Source organism: Mesoplodon densirostris, chromosome 18 (assembly GCF_025265405.1).
Source record: "Mesoplodon densirostris isolate mMesDen1 chromosome 18, mMesDen1 primary haplotype, whole genome shotgun sequence".
In the NCBI taxonomy this organism is placed as follows: domain Eukaryota; kingdom Metazoa; phylum Chordata; class Mammalia; order Artiodactyla; family Ziphiidae; genus Mesoplodon; species Mesoplodon densirostris.
In genome coordinates, this window is record NC_082678.1 from 2250640 (window position 1) to 2265603 (window position 14964).

The following is a 14964-nucleotide window of genomic DNA, read 5'->3' on the forward strand; positions in this document are numbered from 1 at the left end:
TAAACTAATTCCTGCCTTAGCAGAAAATGATTTATAAGATTCTTCCCATTTAGTGGTATTTTGAGTAACTTACTGATTTCAAATTACTCAAAGCCTGACAATAACAGTATTCTGATATTTATCTGAAATTCATTTTTCTTTTTACCATCTTGTCATATTTACTTTCAGATTCTATAAGGTTATTCTTAACCTAGTTTCATAACAATACTGCCTCCATATTCAATTCTGGTTGTGTATTCAGGGAAGCACACCTGTTTCTTGTGTTTGTTTTCAGTCATGGTGAATCACTCTGAAAGGCTATGCTGATACATTTGCTACTAAGATCCAGTAGCTTCTTTTACTTTTGTTTTTGACAAGCTCCCATTATAGGAAAAAAGATTCTGAAGTTTAGCCTCTTTAGGGAACACTTGGGCCTTCATGCTTACAACTATGGTCATGTTTTAATAGAATTGGCAGGAGTTGTTTAGTTGCTCTGTGTGGCAAAGTTGGTCATGCTGCTTTGGGAGAGCTGGATGCAGACCACAGAATGGGAATTTTACATTCGGACAGTAACTGTTGCTTGACTGTGAAGACCTTTATTTTTTTAACACTTAAAGAAAAAAATTTATTTTATTTATTTATATATTTTTGGCTGCATTGGGTCTTCGTTGCTGCGCGCGGGCTTTCTCTAGTTGCGGCGAGCGGGGGCTACTCTTAGTTGCAATACACAGGCTTCTCATTGCAGTGTCTTCTCTTGCTGCAGAGCACGGTCTATAGGTGTGCGGGCTTCAGTAGTTGTGGCATGTGGGCTCAGCACTTGTGGCTCCTGGGCTCTAGAGTGCAGGCTCAGTAGTTGTGGCGCACGAGCTTAGCTGCTCCGCGGCATGTGGGATCTTCCAAGACCAGGGCTCGAACCTGTGTCCCCCGCGTTGGCAGGCAGATTCTTAACCACTGCGCCACCAGGGAAGTCCCAACAACTCTTTTAAAAAAGTTTTTTATTTTTTGGCCACGCCACGCGGCATGCGGGATCTTAGTTCCCTGACCAGGGATCAAACCCACACCCCCTGCAGTGGAAGCGCAGAGGGTTAACCACTGGACCACCAGGGAAGTCCCAGAGACCTTTATTCTTTTTTTTTTTTTTTTTTTTTTGCGGTACTTGGGCCTCTCAGTGTTGTGGCCTCTCCCGTTGCGGAGCACAGGCTCAGCGGCCATGGCTCACGGGCCCAGCCACTCCGCGGCATGTGGGATCTTCCCGGACCGGGGCACGAACCCATGTCCCCTGCATCGGCAGGCGGACTCTCAACCACTGCGCCACCAGGGAAGCCTTTATTCTTGACTGTTGCTTTCTAAGAAGCTGTTGGCATAAATCTTCAGGCTGTGGCACCAGCTACATCAAAGAAGGGCTTTGCAGTAGTTCTCTGAAGACCTCTAGTTCCTCCTGTCCATCTATTTATCTGTAAGAAAAAAAAAGATGTCTATGTAATCATTCATCTCCTTAATTTGAGATTTACATAATCCTTTTCTTGGTATTTAGAAACAGGTACTACTTTCTGTTTCTATGATTTTGACTACTTTAGCTACTTCATAGGAGCGGAATCATGCAGTATTTGTCCTTTTGTATCTGGCTTACTTCACTTAGCATGATGTCCATGAGGTTCATCCATACTTTAGCATGTGTCAGAATTTCCTTCCTTTCCAAGGCTGAATAATACTTCTTTGTATGTATGTAATTACATTTTGTTTATCCATTCATCCACCAATGGACACTTGGGTTGCTTCCACCTTTTGCTGTTGTGAATAATGCTGCTCTGAACATAGGCGGGCAAATATCTCTTTGAGACCCTGATTTCAGTTCTTTTGGGTATATACCCCGAAGTGGAATCGCTGAATTATGTGTTAATTCTTTTTTACTTTTTTTAAGGAGCCTCCGTACAGTTTAATGTAGTGGCTGCACCAGCTTACATTCTTACCAATAGTGAGCAAGGGTCCAGCGTCTCTACTCCTTGGCAACACTTGTTATCTTCTGCTTTTTAAAAAAAATAATAGCCATCCATAATGGGTATATTTTAATTTGTTTTTTAACTTTATCTTTTGTTGACACTAAGTTTAAACTTTAAAGTAGGATTTCTTTTTTCCTTTATGGTGTGTTTCTTGTGAGGTAATAGGTACATCCTGTATTTTCTTCTACAGGTTTTAAAGTTAAGCTTTTCACATTTAGGTTTCTGATCCACCTAGAATTTATTTTGATGCTTGGTGTTAAGTAGGGATCTAATTATTTTCATAAGGATAACCCAAAGTAGGGATTTAATTTTCTTTCCATAGGATAACCTGATATGCCACCATCATTTATTGAATAGTCATATTTGCCCCCTACAACTTTAAATACCACCTACATGTTTCCAAATATATGAGGATTTGTGTCTGTGTTCTCTATATTCTGTACCATTGGTCTGTTTGCATATCTTGTGCTGGTACTACACTGCCTTAATTATCATAGCTTTATAATAGTTGTTCATATCTGGTAGGGCAGGTCTCACTACCTTGTTCTTTTTCTGTTCATCACCCTCTCTGAAAAACCCTGTCAGATTGGTGTATTTCAGTGAAGCATTTGCTGTCTAAATTGTATTGACATGATATATAATGGCCTTCTCCAAAAGAGAGCAAAAAATCAAGCCTCCCTTATCTAGCAGCTGGTCGTTAAGTTTGTCTCTTATTCTGAATGAGCCAATAATTTCCATTCAATTTTTAGTTTTGTTGGAGTGATTTTTTTTTTTTATATAGGAATACGGTCTTCATATGGAGGGGAATCTTGTTATAATTTGTTGTCTCATACAAGGACACCAGATGAAACACTTTTGGTAACGGCATTGAGGTTCTATGGTGTTAAGGCTTTCTTGATCATAAGGAAAAGAAGCTTATTTAAAATAGCTCATATAAAAGATTTATCAGAAGGAAATAGCTGTCGTCGAATCCAAGGAAAAGGTGAACAACAACGCTTCAGAAAGGACTGGCACCAAGACAGTTCCAAGTACAATACTTCAGCAGTTAGAGGTAATGGACTCTAGTGTTTCACCATAAACAGACCTCAGTATCCATGAAGCTTAATTCAGATTCCTGAGCAATATCTGATTTGGTCAGTCTAAGGCTTGATTTCCCCTGGGCCAGATATCTGCCCCAGGTTCAACTCTGGTTGAGGATACAAAAAACAATTTGGGGCTGGAATCAGAGGCAAATTCTCTTAAGCAGTGGTTCTCAAAACTTTTTGGTCTCAGAACTCTTTACACTTTTTTAAAATATATATTTGTTTTATTTATTTATTATATTTTATATTTGACTGTGTCAGGTCTTAGCTGCAGCACACGGGATCTTCACTGTGGTATCTTTCATTGCGGCACGCAGGATTCTCTCTAGTTGTGGCGAGCAGGCTTTCTCTAGTTGAGGTGCGCGGGCTTAGTTGCCCCACAGCATGTGGAATCTTAGTTCCTTGACCAGGGATCGAACCTGTGTCCCCTGCATTGGAAGGTGGATTCTTTACCACTAGACCACCAGGGAAGTCCCTCTTTACACCCTTAAAAATTATTCAGCTTTTCTTTATGTGGTTTATATCTATTGATAGTTACTAAATTAGAAATTAAAACAAAAAACATTAAAAAATATTAATTACTTAAAAAGCTATCATATTAACACAAATAATATATTTTTATGAAAAATAACTTTAAAAAATTATGAGTGACATTTTTAGATTTTTGCAAATCTCTTAAATATCCTGCTTAATAGAAGACAGCTAGAATCTCATATCTGCTTCTGTATTCAATCTGATGTGATAAATTGTTTTGATTGAAATACATGAAGAAAATATGGCCTTAAAGGACTTGTAGTTGGAAAAGGGAGGATTATTTTCAGACAATTGTGCATATTATTCTCTGATACTACACCAAAACTTGATAATTGGTAGTTTCTTCATAAGTTAGGTTGCAGTGTGGAATCTGAAATCATATCGATGTTACTGTTACATTAAAATTCATTTACATGAATTTTGTAATATCATGATACATGATTTTATAATATCATGCATTGGTTGTTTAGGAAATGTTGGTTCATTGAGTTAAGCAGATCTTCCAAATGACACGTTTCATAATATAATACCAAAAACCCACATTAGCTAATATCACTATCCTTCTTAGCAGAAAAATTTGTAAGTATTGGGCATCTATTAAGCAGCTACAGTATTTCCAAAATTTTAATTTTTGATTGAAAGCTTGGACTTTATCACTGGCAACAAATACTATCAATTGTTTTCCTTGAACGGACAGAATCACTTCATTTTCAAGAAAATGCCTGCTAAATAGTCACGTCTGAATAACCACAGTTTGCCCTTTGTTCCAAGTAAAAGTAGTGTTCCATGAAAAAAGCAGTTAATTTAGCTCACTAATCAGAGTCACAATCGCTTTTCCTGGAGACAACCGATGTGCTATCCTGTAGAGGTGCTGTTTGCATACTTCCCATTTCATCACGCAGAATATTTAAAAGACCCGTACAAGGGCTCAGATTTAATAAAATTAATAATTTTTATTGCTTCATCAAGAACATTTTTAAGTGAAATTGACTTTTTAAAAAGATCACTAGTCCATGATGATAAAAGACACACATAACTCTAGTACAGTTTGATGCCATTACCTTGATTTAAGCTAAGGCATCCACAGTTATACCCATTACTGATTTTGTATCACCAGTGCAAATGCCAACACAATGAAAAAGGCAGTAGTTTCTTAGTATTATGAAAATAGTTTCAGCTTAACAGACTCAATGAAAGGGACTTTTCAGGGATCTCTGAACTACACTTCGGGAACCCCAGTGGGTAGGGAAACAGAAGTCTACTATTTGAGGTACAACAAGTGTTTCATGGTAGAGTTTTACTGGATTGCTGGTAGTGTTACTTAACATCATTTAACGTGATGTAGAAATGAATGGGATACTTAAAAGATCATAAACAGTTTCAGATTTCTTGTTGAACAGAATATTTTCCTAGTAATTATCATTTTCAAACAGCAGAATTTAAGGTATTCAGATTTTTAGCCAGATAGTCTTTCAAATATGTCATAATCTTAGGGTAACCCATTTTAATATGGCTTGTGGAATTTATGTCATCATAGTAGCACGTGCAGCTTAACATTTTTTTCAAGCAGTTGAGTACATTAAAAAATCTGAGCTCCAAAGGTTGCATTTGGGAAGATCTTGCCTTTTCAGAAAAAAACATAGAAGGGAAGGTTAAGGCTAGGAATCTGCTATTTCAGCTTTAAGTCTTTTTGGTCATTAAAGAGTCTTGTGAAAGAAAACACCCCCTCCCCCCAAATTTAAATATGTTTTATGACAGAGTAGTGGGGCTAAGTGACTTCATTTCAACAAGTATCTATTGAGTAATTATAAACAAAAGAGTTTGTAAAAGGTGGGGGAGGGTATGTTCTGAAATGAGTGGGGAATTAAACCAGTATTATGTGTTTTGGTGTTTAGAAGAGGAAGAGGGACTTCCCTGGCAGTCCAGTGGTTAAGACTCCTCACTTCCACTGCAGAGGGCACGGGTTCGATCCCTGATCGGGGAATTAAGATCCCACAAGCCCCGTGGTGCGGCCAAAAACAAAAAAAGAAGAGGAAGAGACCATTCATTTGGGAAAGTTAGGGTGGGAGGACTATCTTTGTGAAGGTTACATTTGAGCTGGGTTTTGAAGGGTAGGTATTTTAAAGGCTGGAATTTTGATAGGCAGGAATAAGAAGGGAATTCAAGCAGAAGGAATGTCATGAGTAAAAATGTGGAGGTGGGAAAATGCCGTGTTAGTATAGGGTGCGTACTGGAAATAATGAGCAGTGTAGTGTAGCTGAAGCAAACGACACATGGGAAAATGGGAGCTAAGACAGGAAAGTAAATTGGCCCAGAACGTGGGAGGTCTTCTACCAAGGCCAGGCAGTTAGGGTTTAATGTGGTGAGTGATGGAGAGACTTTGAAAGTATTTGATTGAAACAATAACATGGTCAGAGTGTGCTTTCAGAAAATGTATTTGACCTCAATCATTTATTAATTCATTCATCGAAAAATTTTTAAAGTGCTCGGTGCCACTTAAGCGTGAGGAATGCTGTATATAGTGGTGAACCAAACAGAAAATCCCTGTTCTCATGGAATTTACATTCTAGGAAAGGAACTTCAACAGATAAACAAAATATAATTACAAATTACTGTAAATGTTATGAAGGAAAGGAATAAATTACTGTGGGGGATAATGGGGAAATTAAATTTAATTGAGGAATCTGGGCAGGCCTTGCTGAGGAGTTAAAATTTTAATAGAGTACCTACCTTGTGCCAGATGATGTTCTAGCTGCTGGGGATATAGTTAAGGAACAAAACAGACAAAAATCCCTGCTCTCATGAAGTGCATATTCAGGCAGTAAACAAGATAAATAAAATATATGTTATGTTAGAATGTGGTAAGTCCCAAGGAGAAAAATAAAGCCAGAGAAAGAGATGCTGAGCATTGAGGTGGAGGTGGGTATTGCAGTTTTAGATAGAATGGTCAGGGAATGTCTCACTAAATCACTACAAAAGTAATATTTGAGTAAATATCTGTAGAAGTAGAAGGTGGAGGAGTAAACCAGAAACTCCAGGCAGAGGGAGTAGCAAGGGCAAAAGCCAGGAGGAATGTATGTGCCTGGCATGTTCAAGGCACCAGCAAGGAGGTCAGGTGGGTGGAGTTAGGTGAACAAGGGAGAAAGTTGTAGAAATAAGCTTGGAGTGGTTCGTAGGAGTCCAGGACCTGTAGAGCAGAGGGTGAGCCCTTAGCTGCATGCCAGAATCACCCAGGGAGCTTTTAAAGCTCCTGAAGCCTGGGCTTCACCTCATACCACCTAAATAAGTATCTTTGCAGGTGGAACTCAGTGGCAGAGGTGATGGAGAGAAGTAGATTATTTGAGAAGTATGTCAAAGAAAATCTGTTTAATTTTAGAGTGAATGTGGGGGTTTAGGGAGAAGAAAGTGTCAAGGATGACTCCCAGGTTTCGGGCTCAAGTAATTGGATGGGTAGAGGTGCCACTTACTGAGATGGGAGTGGGCAATAGGAATGGGAAGAGTAGGTGTGGGATTTGGAGGGAAGATCAGAAGTCAGGAGTTCAGTGTTAGACATGTTAAAATTTGAGATGTGAATGAGGCTGAGTATAAATACGTTAAGTAGGCAGAAATGTGAGTGGAGCTTGAAGTAAAGTCAGAACTTGAGATAATAAATTTGTATATAACCTGCTTGTTGATGGTCTTAAAAATATCTAAATGACATCATATAGGATATATTTGATGGGGAAGGAACTGAAGGTCTGGACAGTTTAGCCTATTCCAGTAATTGGAATAAGAATTGGTGCTAGTGTGAACTAGGATGGGGGCATTGGGACTAGAAAAGAAAGAGTAGGTTGGAGGTTTGGGGACCTGTGGAGCCTGTATGTAGTGGGGATGGACAGTAGACAAGGAATGAAATCGCTTTGAGATGTCAAGCCTGGGTAATGGTCGGTCTCTTAACAGATATAAAATAGTCAGGAGGAACTGGTTTGGGAAAAAAGATAGTGTTTGGCTTTGCATATATTGACATTTAAGAGATGCTGCTTAGCAGGCAGGCAGTTTTAATCTATTGCACTGGGTTTTGGAAGAGCAGGTGAGCTTTGAAACATAAATCTAGGTTTTATTTACATAAGATTGGTTCACCATGGGAGTGGAAAAATTTTTGAAAACACAACATCCCAGGTCTTTATCCTGACCCGCTGGGCGCCCTGTGATATCTATCATCCCTTCCATTTTCTTCTGCAGTTCGCCTTTGTGCCCCATACTCAGGCTGCACTGGCTTTCTTTCTGTTCTTCCAGTATGCCCAGCTAGGTCCTCCTTCAGGGCTTTTGTACTTGTTTTCTCGTCTTGAGTGTTCCCTTCCTCTTGGTAGATGGAATAGAAGTTCAGAGAGAAAAATTCGGAAGTTCGCATCTGGGAAGTAGAAAAAATTCCAAGAGATCCTTGCTAAGGTATGAGAATGTCCATGAGCATCTGAAGTGGAATGGCTGTGGGAGCCATTGAGGTTGAAGTCCTGTCAACAAAAAGATACCATCTTGGTCTTCATGTACTCCAGTATTCAAATCTGTTGATTAGAGATGCTAACTCGGTGGATTTCCCCTCTGCCTTGTTGGTCTGACGATGGGGTGTTGGTGGTGGTCGTTGTCGTTGACCTTTGGAATATAACTTGACTTGATGATGACTTGACTCATTGCCATCCTGTCACCACTTATGGAGATGTCTGTCCTCTGAATAGGTGAAAACTTCCTTCAGTGAAAGTTATTGGTAATTATTTCAGAAACTTCTGGCATGAAGAAACAACATGAAAACAGCAGGGAAGTTGATTACATGTTGACTTTGATACATACATTGTTGAGGATTACTCTTCATGAGCTAGTGTGTCACTTCTTAAGTGGTAAATAGTTGTATGTTATTTCAAATCTACACTATATTTTTTTCAGAGTGAAAAGATTTGCTTTTTTCTGATCATTAAATCATGGAGAAATAGAAAAAATAGAAACAACTTTAAAAATTTCATGTCATTACTAATACTCTTTTAAAGTAACTACATAGAAATATGTTGTATGGATGCATCATATTTTATTTGGTCCATTCCCTCCTAAAGAACTTCCTTTTTCTCCAATTTTTGCTTATAAATTATGCTGTGATGAATCTTTATACACTGATCAGATTGATTCCTTAGGATGGATTCCTAAAGTGGAAGCAGAATTGCTGTGTTGAAGGTTATGCAATGTTCCATATTTTCCTAATTATTCTTTTAATATGTTTATAGTTGAAAAGATATTTAAACAGCATTAAAGGACTTTTAAAAAAATTAATTAACTAATTATATTTATTTTTGGCTGCGTTGGGTCTTCGTTGCTGCACGCGGGCTTTCGCTATTTGCAGCGAGTGGGGGCTACTCTTCGTTGCGGTGCGTGGGCTTCTCATTGCAGTGGCTTCTCTTGTTGTGGAGCACGGGCTCTAGGTGTGCGGGCTTCAGTAGTTGTGGCTCATGGGCTCTAGAGTGCAGGCTCAGTAGTTGCGGCACATGGGCTTAGTTCTCCGAGGCATGTGGGATCTTCCTGGACCAGGGCTCAAACCTGTGTCCCCTGAATTGGCAGGCGGATTCTTAACCACTGCTCCACCAGGGAAGTCCCCAAAGGACATTTTAATAAAGGAAAAAAATCGATTTTATCCTTTTACCAGCTGTTTTCCTCTCCTCATCTAAGTTGTTCTGTTTTGATTTTTAAATACCTATTCCATGTTCTCACTACACCTACCAAAAGAGAATTTGGGGGTAGGGAAAAACACATACAAAGAACAGTTACAATTCTGGGCATCTTATATTATCAGATAAGGGATCCTAAGTAACATTTGTTAACTGCCAAGAAAGTGACAATAAATATGATGGGAATTCAGAGTGAACTGAGGTGATTAGGAAATGCTTCAAGGCAAGGTGGAACCTGACCTGGATCCAGAAGAGTAGTATTCAGATACGAGGTAGGAGAATGTTCCTGGCCTTCAGAATGGTATGAACAAATTTGAGGAAGGTGTGTATCAGCTGACAAATAGGCAGGAGTATGCGGCTAGGCTAATTGGAAAGGAGGGTTCATGTTGTGGTGCAGTGGAGAGGCTGCTGTTGGAGTTAAGTTACATTCCAGAGGACGGATTTTATTTTTGGTACCTCTGAAGTTGTACAGTAGGGAACTTTAAGATAAAGCAGATATGTGGCCCAATTTAAGCAAACTGAATAGTCAATTTTTTGCAAGAAATATAGGTTATTTATTTATATAAGTGAATTATTTAAATAATGAACTTCCCGTAGATCTTAAAAGTTCTTATCACACACACGTTTTTTTGGTAACTGTGTAATGATGGATATTAACTAAACATATTGTGGTAATCATTTCACAATATATATGTATATCAAATCATTATGTCATACAGCTAAAACTAACACAGTGTTATATGTCAGTTATATCTCAAAAAAAATGAACTTCCCAATGCTTAAATATTCATTTTATTATATAGTTTGACAGCATGTTGCAACTTTTGTGGATCTCAGTTTCTTCTGTAAAATCGAAGGGTGGTTGCTGAAGTCTTCTGGCACTTGAGATTATTACATAAACTTTCAAGAATACCTTGATTTTATGAAATAAATTGGCCTGCAGTTAGGCTGATACCCACTTCCAGCTCCTTAGGCACAATAATGCACCCCCATATCTGTGGGAGCAAAAATCCTCAGTTGGATGATCTCTCATGACTTACCAGGTCTAGACTGATTCACTTTTGGAAACTCATTTGTTCTCACCTTTTACTTCTATATAACATTTAGAGACTTTCATTTGAAAGAATTTTGTGGCCTAAGATTGAGCCTCAAGAGGATGCTGTGAGGTCGATCATATCCAGGTGCAATTTTGGATATAAATCTATAGGAAAAATTACATAATACATTCTAAAGTAGAATGTTAAGGATTTCTTTGTTTACTGTCTGTTTTGAATTATTTACACCACTTTTCACTTCCTTTAGTGTGGATAATTGAGAACTAACTAGTACTTTTTAAAACTCAGACTTTCTCTTTAAAGTACATAATTGTGTTAAAGCTAATTTGTGGTATACTTCAAATATCTCCCTCCTAGCATCACGTTCTTTTTACTGAAGCATATTTGACCAGTGTTGCCTTTTAGAGGGAACCAAGGTCATAAGCTGACTGACTAGCTCTTCTGACAAGCCTTCTCAGGATGCTGTTAACTTTTTTGGGCCTTTAGGATTTAGGATCCATTCCTCAGTTTTTCAAATAAACTTGTTTCTTCAGTGCACCAGAGTTGACTGGTCTCAGAGAAAAGTGGCTAGCCAAACTCACATTGGGCTGGCAGGTAAACCAGAATGCCATTTTATTAAGGAGCATGGTGAGGGTTTTATTAAGGTACATTGAGGGGCAGTCTTTTCCATGACCTAGAAAATGTGTCTGCTCAGTCCCTTCACCTCCTAGTGTCAGAGTATTATTATTATTATTATTTTTTTTTGCGGTACGCGGACCTCTCACTGTTGTGGCCTCTCCCATCGCGGAGCACAGGCTCCGGACGCGCAGGCTCAGCGGCCATGGCTCACGGGCCCAGCCGCTCCGCGGCATGTGGGATCTTCCCAGACCGGGGCACGAACCCATGTCCCCTGCGTCGGCAGGCGGACTCTCAACAACTGCGCCACCAGGGAAGCCCCGTAGTTCATAATTTTTATTTGAAAACTGTTAACCTAAAATTTTTATCTTCTAATCTATGGAGTTCATTCTGGTAGGTGGGACGTTGAACTCCATTAGGTAGAATTTGCTAGCACCTAGAAGACTTTAATTTTTTTTCAACTGCAACCAATCTTAAAGGGCCTACAGGTAAGGGTGTTTTTCTGGTTGTTGTTAGTGGTGGAATTTGGGGACCTCCCATGTGATTTTCTGATAATGTCATGGGCAGGACCCTTGCCAGGTGACCCTTATATTTGACTTCGTGTCCCATTTACTTCAACTGCCCGTCCCTTTCCTAGGTGATGCCTTGTTGGATTATCTGCTCTGAACCCAGTGTCTGGAGTTGGGCCCCATTGATAATTAGTCAGAGCAAGGGCTGAGAAGACTTCCCTCATTTTGAAAGATGCTTCTGGCCCTTAGCATAGGACTTGCTGTGTTTGGTGAGTTTTACGTGTAAGTGTATGTAAGGTCGGCTTTGATTTGAGTGCTTCGTGTTGATCCTTAAAACTGTGAGGCTTTTCTTTTAGTGATCCCCTGATAATAGAAGAAACTGGGGGCAGTTTTCTTAAGAGATTTAGTGTTGGGTGTGGTTGGTTTACTTGGATGAGGAAAGGAAGGATTATGTGTTGGGAATAATCTCATAGTGGGTGTTCCTAAATTATGTTTAACCACTTTTCTTATAAAATTAGAGGGAGCTTCTGCTGAAAACATACTGCATTAGATATACCTCATTTCCCTGGTTCTAAAATTTTTTTTAAATTTCTTTTTCCACATTTCAGTGTAAGACCAAAGTTGTTGCTCCCTCCCCACCATGGGATGGCATACTACAACTGAAGATGTAAGAAATACTTAAAATAACAAATTACAGAAAAGTAAAATGAGAACTTTTATATATGTTTACTTTGTTTTTAGAAACTCATGTGCTCCTCCTGGAGTTGCCTGATGTTTATATGGTCCTTTGCAAGATACTTCCTAGTAAACTAAGATGATATTTTCAAAGTGGATGACACTCATTAATTTAATTAAGTTACTTGTACCTGGAGTACATGGAGTACATGGAGTATCTACTCCATGCTAGACATTATACCAATTATTTAATTAAAAAACACTTAAAAAATACACCAGGAGTTACTTCTGTGTGCTCTGTTAACACTTATCAACTCTGAGATCATGTACTATTCCATTTAACTTGGGGATAAACAGCTGAATTAATAGGGATCCTCTGGCAGTGAAGAAGATAAGGAACTAAATTGATTTTTCAGTGTACCGATATCCATCTCTGGGTGAAAGTGGCCAGACTATATGTGGAGGAATTTAGCCATACGTGCTATTAAATCCATATCCTGATCTAAGATAGAACTTGATCTCCTTGGAATTAATAGAATCTGCGGTACAAGTTGCTCACTCTCACCTACTCTTTGTGCTTCCTTGTACTCAAAGGTGTGGGAGAATTGAGCAGTCAGTCATGTGGATGGGGAGTATATATTGGTACAACATTTTGTTGAGCAGTTTGGCATTATCTATCAAAATAAACAGTGCTTAGACTTGGGCTTGCTGCATTTATGTTCAGATACACCTATTTGCTACATTGTTTGCAGTAGCAAAAACCCAGAAGCCACACATCAGGGTACAGTGGAATTCCTTGCAGCCTTTGGAAAGATCAAGGTATGTGTGTGCCTCCAAGGAGTATGAGTGTGTGTGTGTGTCTGTGTCTGTGTGTGTCTGTTTGCTGGTACATGCCTTTTTTTGGTTTTGTGTGTTTTTTTGCTTGTTTCTGAGGCTACAAAAGAAAACAGTGGGTGTCTTTAGGCTTAGGAAAAAGGAACTTGGGTGTCTGGAAGGTAACTTTTACTTTTCAATTATAGCTTCCTATAACTTTTGAATTATTTGTACTGAGTACATATTGCTTTTATTTTTTAAAAAGCATATATGTAGAGAGGCAGATGTAATTTTAACAGTTTTTCCTAAGGGTCATAGAACTTTAGTTCTAGAAGGGAGCTTAGAGAGCCTTGGACAGTTGCCCTCAATTTAAATATAAGAAAACTGGGCCTCCCTGGTGGCGCAGTGGTTGAGAGTCCGCCTGCCGATGCAGGGGATACGGGTTCGTGCCCCGGTCTGGGAGGATCCCATATGCCGCGGAGCGGCTGGGCCCGTGAGCCATGGCCGCTGGGCCTGCGCATCCGGAGCCTGTGCTCCGCAACGGGAGAGGCCACAACAGTGAGAGGCCCACATACCGCAAAAAGAAAAAAAAAAAAAAAAAAGAAAACTTAGATTTAGCAAAGTATCTGCAAAGCCTACACTAGAATTCAGGTCCCAAGGACAGCAAGAGCTTATGAATATATTGACTTGTTCTGTTCTGTTCTGTTCTAACAGTTTATTTAACTGATGTCCATTTCTCATTGTGAAGAATTGATTTCGAAAGACCCAATAAAATATTGACCTTTGTGAGACAGATCTTCATGTAACTACCTCTGGCAATAAAGGTAAAGTGGTAGTGTTAACTCTTACCTACATTTTGTAACTTTTCCTTAAAAGTGAGTTTATTTATGAGGTCTGTAAGTTTTTAATATTTGAAACGAATTTGTGTCTAGAGTCCAAAGCTTCCCTTTTTGATTTGAATACTAACTGATTATCTAGATTTTTAAAACTGATTTTACTGAGTTTTTGTTCCATCTAGTTTCCAGGGATGAATAGATAGAGAAGTAATTTTTGTGTCTTCTAAATGGCTTCCTATTTAAAGACCAAGTATACTGAAAAGGATGGTAGGGAAATTGTTTAAAGGAGGAAAATTTATATATTGAGGGGGAACTCTCAGTTCTTGAAAATATGAGTTCTTCTTTTAACTATAAGTTGAGTCTTTTCCTGGCTCTTCAAGGCCAAAAACATTTTCTCTTAATTCAAACCAAGCAAAGAAATTGGTAGTAGTGAGGCTGGTGATTTAACATGGGACTGGACATCCAAACTGTATTCAACGAATATTTTTTATGGTTGATTGACTTTAGGGCTTAAGCAATGGAAACACATTTATTAATGCTCAGAGTAGTTGTTGGACTTAGGATAAAAATCTATTGTTTGCTGTGACTCTACTAGTTGTATGGGTGGGAAAAACTTAGTCTTCCAAAATTTAAATAATCCATAAACCTCTCCCAAAAAGGGACCTCTATTTGATAATAATTTGATTCAGCTAATAAGATGACTCGTTGCTTTGAAGGAAAGGGTTTTCAGGAAATAGAGTAAAAGAGTCTTTTTACATCTTGAGGATCAGAGTCAAATATGTGCAGCTTTAATCAGTTAAGGTTTGGTTGAATTGAAAGGAAGAAGAGTTACAGAGGGCCAAGAACAAATAGAGCCGCAAATTTATCTTTGTAACCTCACAGCCTTGCGGAGGAATCCAGGTTCTGTAGCCACTTTAATTCTGTTGCGAATGTAGACTGAGCAGTAGAATTGGGTATCCTGACAGTTGACTTAATTTGAACAGTCGCATTAGGTAAGACTGGAAAACAATCTGTAAAACATTTTACTGAATGTCCATTAAATCCTTTTATATCTCTAGAATATTTTGCTAATTCCTTTATTCACCAGATGTTTATGAAGCACCTTCTATGTGCCAGACACAATACAGGATTATCTGGGTACAAGTCCCTTGCCCTCAAAGAGTATTCAGGCTAATAGCA

The 14964-nt window shown here is 38.8% G+C and overlaps 1 protein-coding gene across 4 annotated transcripts in view; it reads left to right on the forward strand.

Annotated features, from left to right (window-relative positions):
• The window catches only part of SPOP (speckle type BTB/POZ protein), a 66024-nt gene that overhangs the window by 7038 nt on the left and 44022 nt on the right, over window positions 1-14964 (forward strand). Inside the window, exons 2-3 of one of the 4 annotated variants that reach the window (XM_060081853.1) lie at window positions 11590-11730; window positions 13664-13773. The exons of 2 other annotated variants lie outside the window; for them this stretch is intronic. The gene's annotated coding sequence lies outside the window, so the exon portion shown is untranslated. The remainder of the gene's footprint in view (window positions 1-11589; window positions 11731-13663; window positions 13774-14964) is intronic. One more of the 4 variants, XM_060081854.1, reaches the window with a different exon arrangement.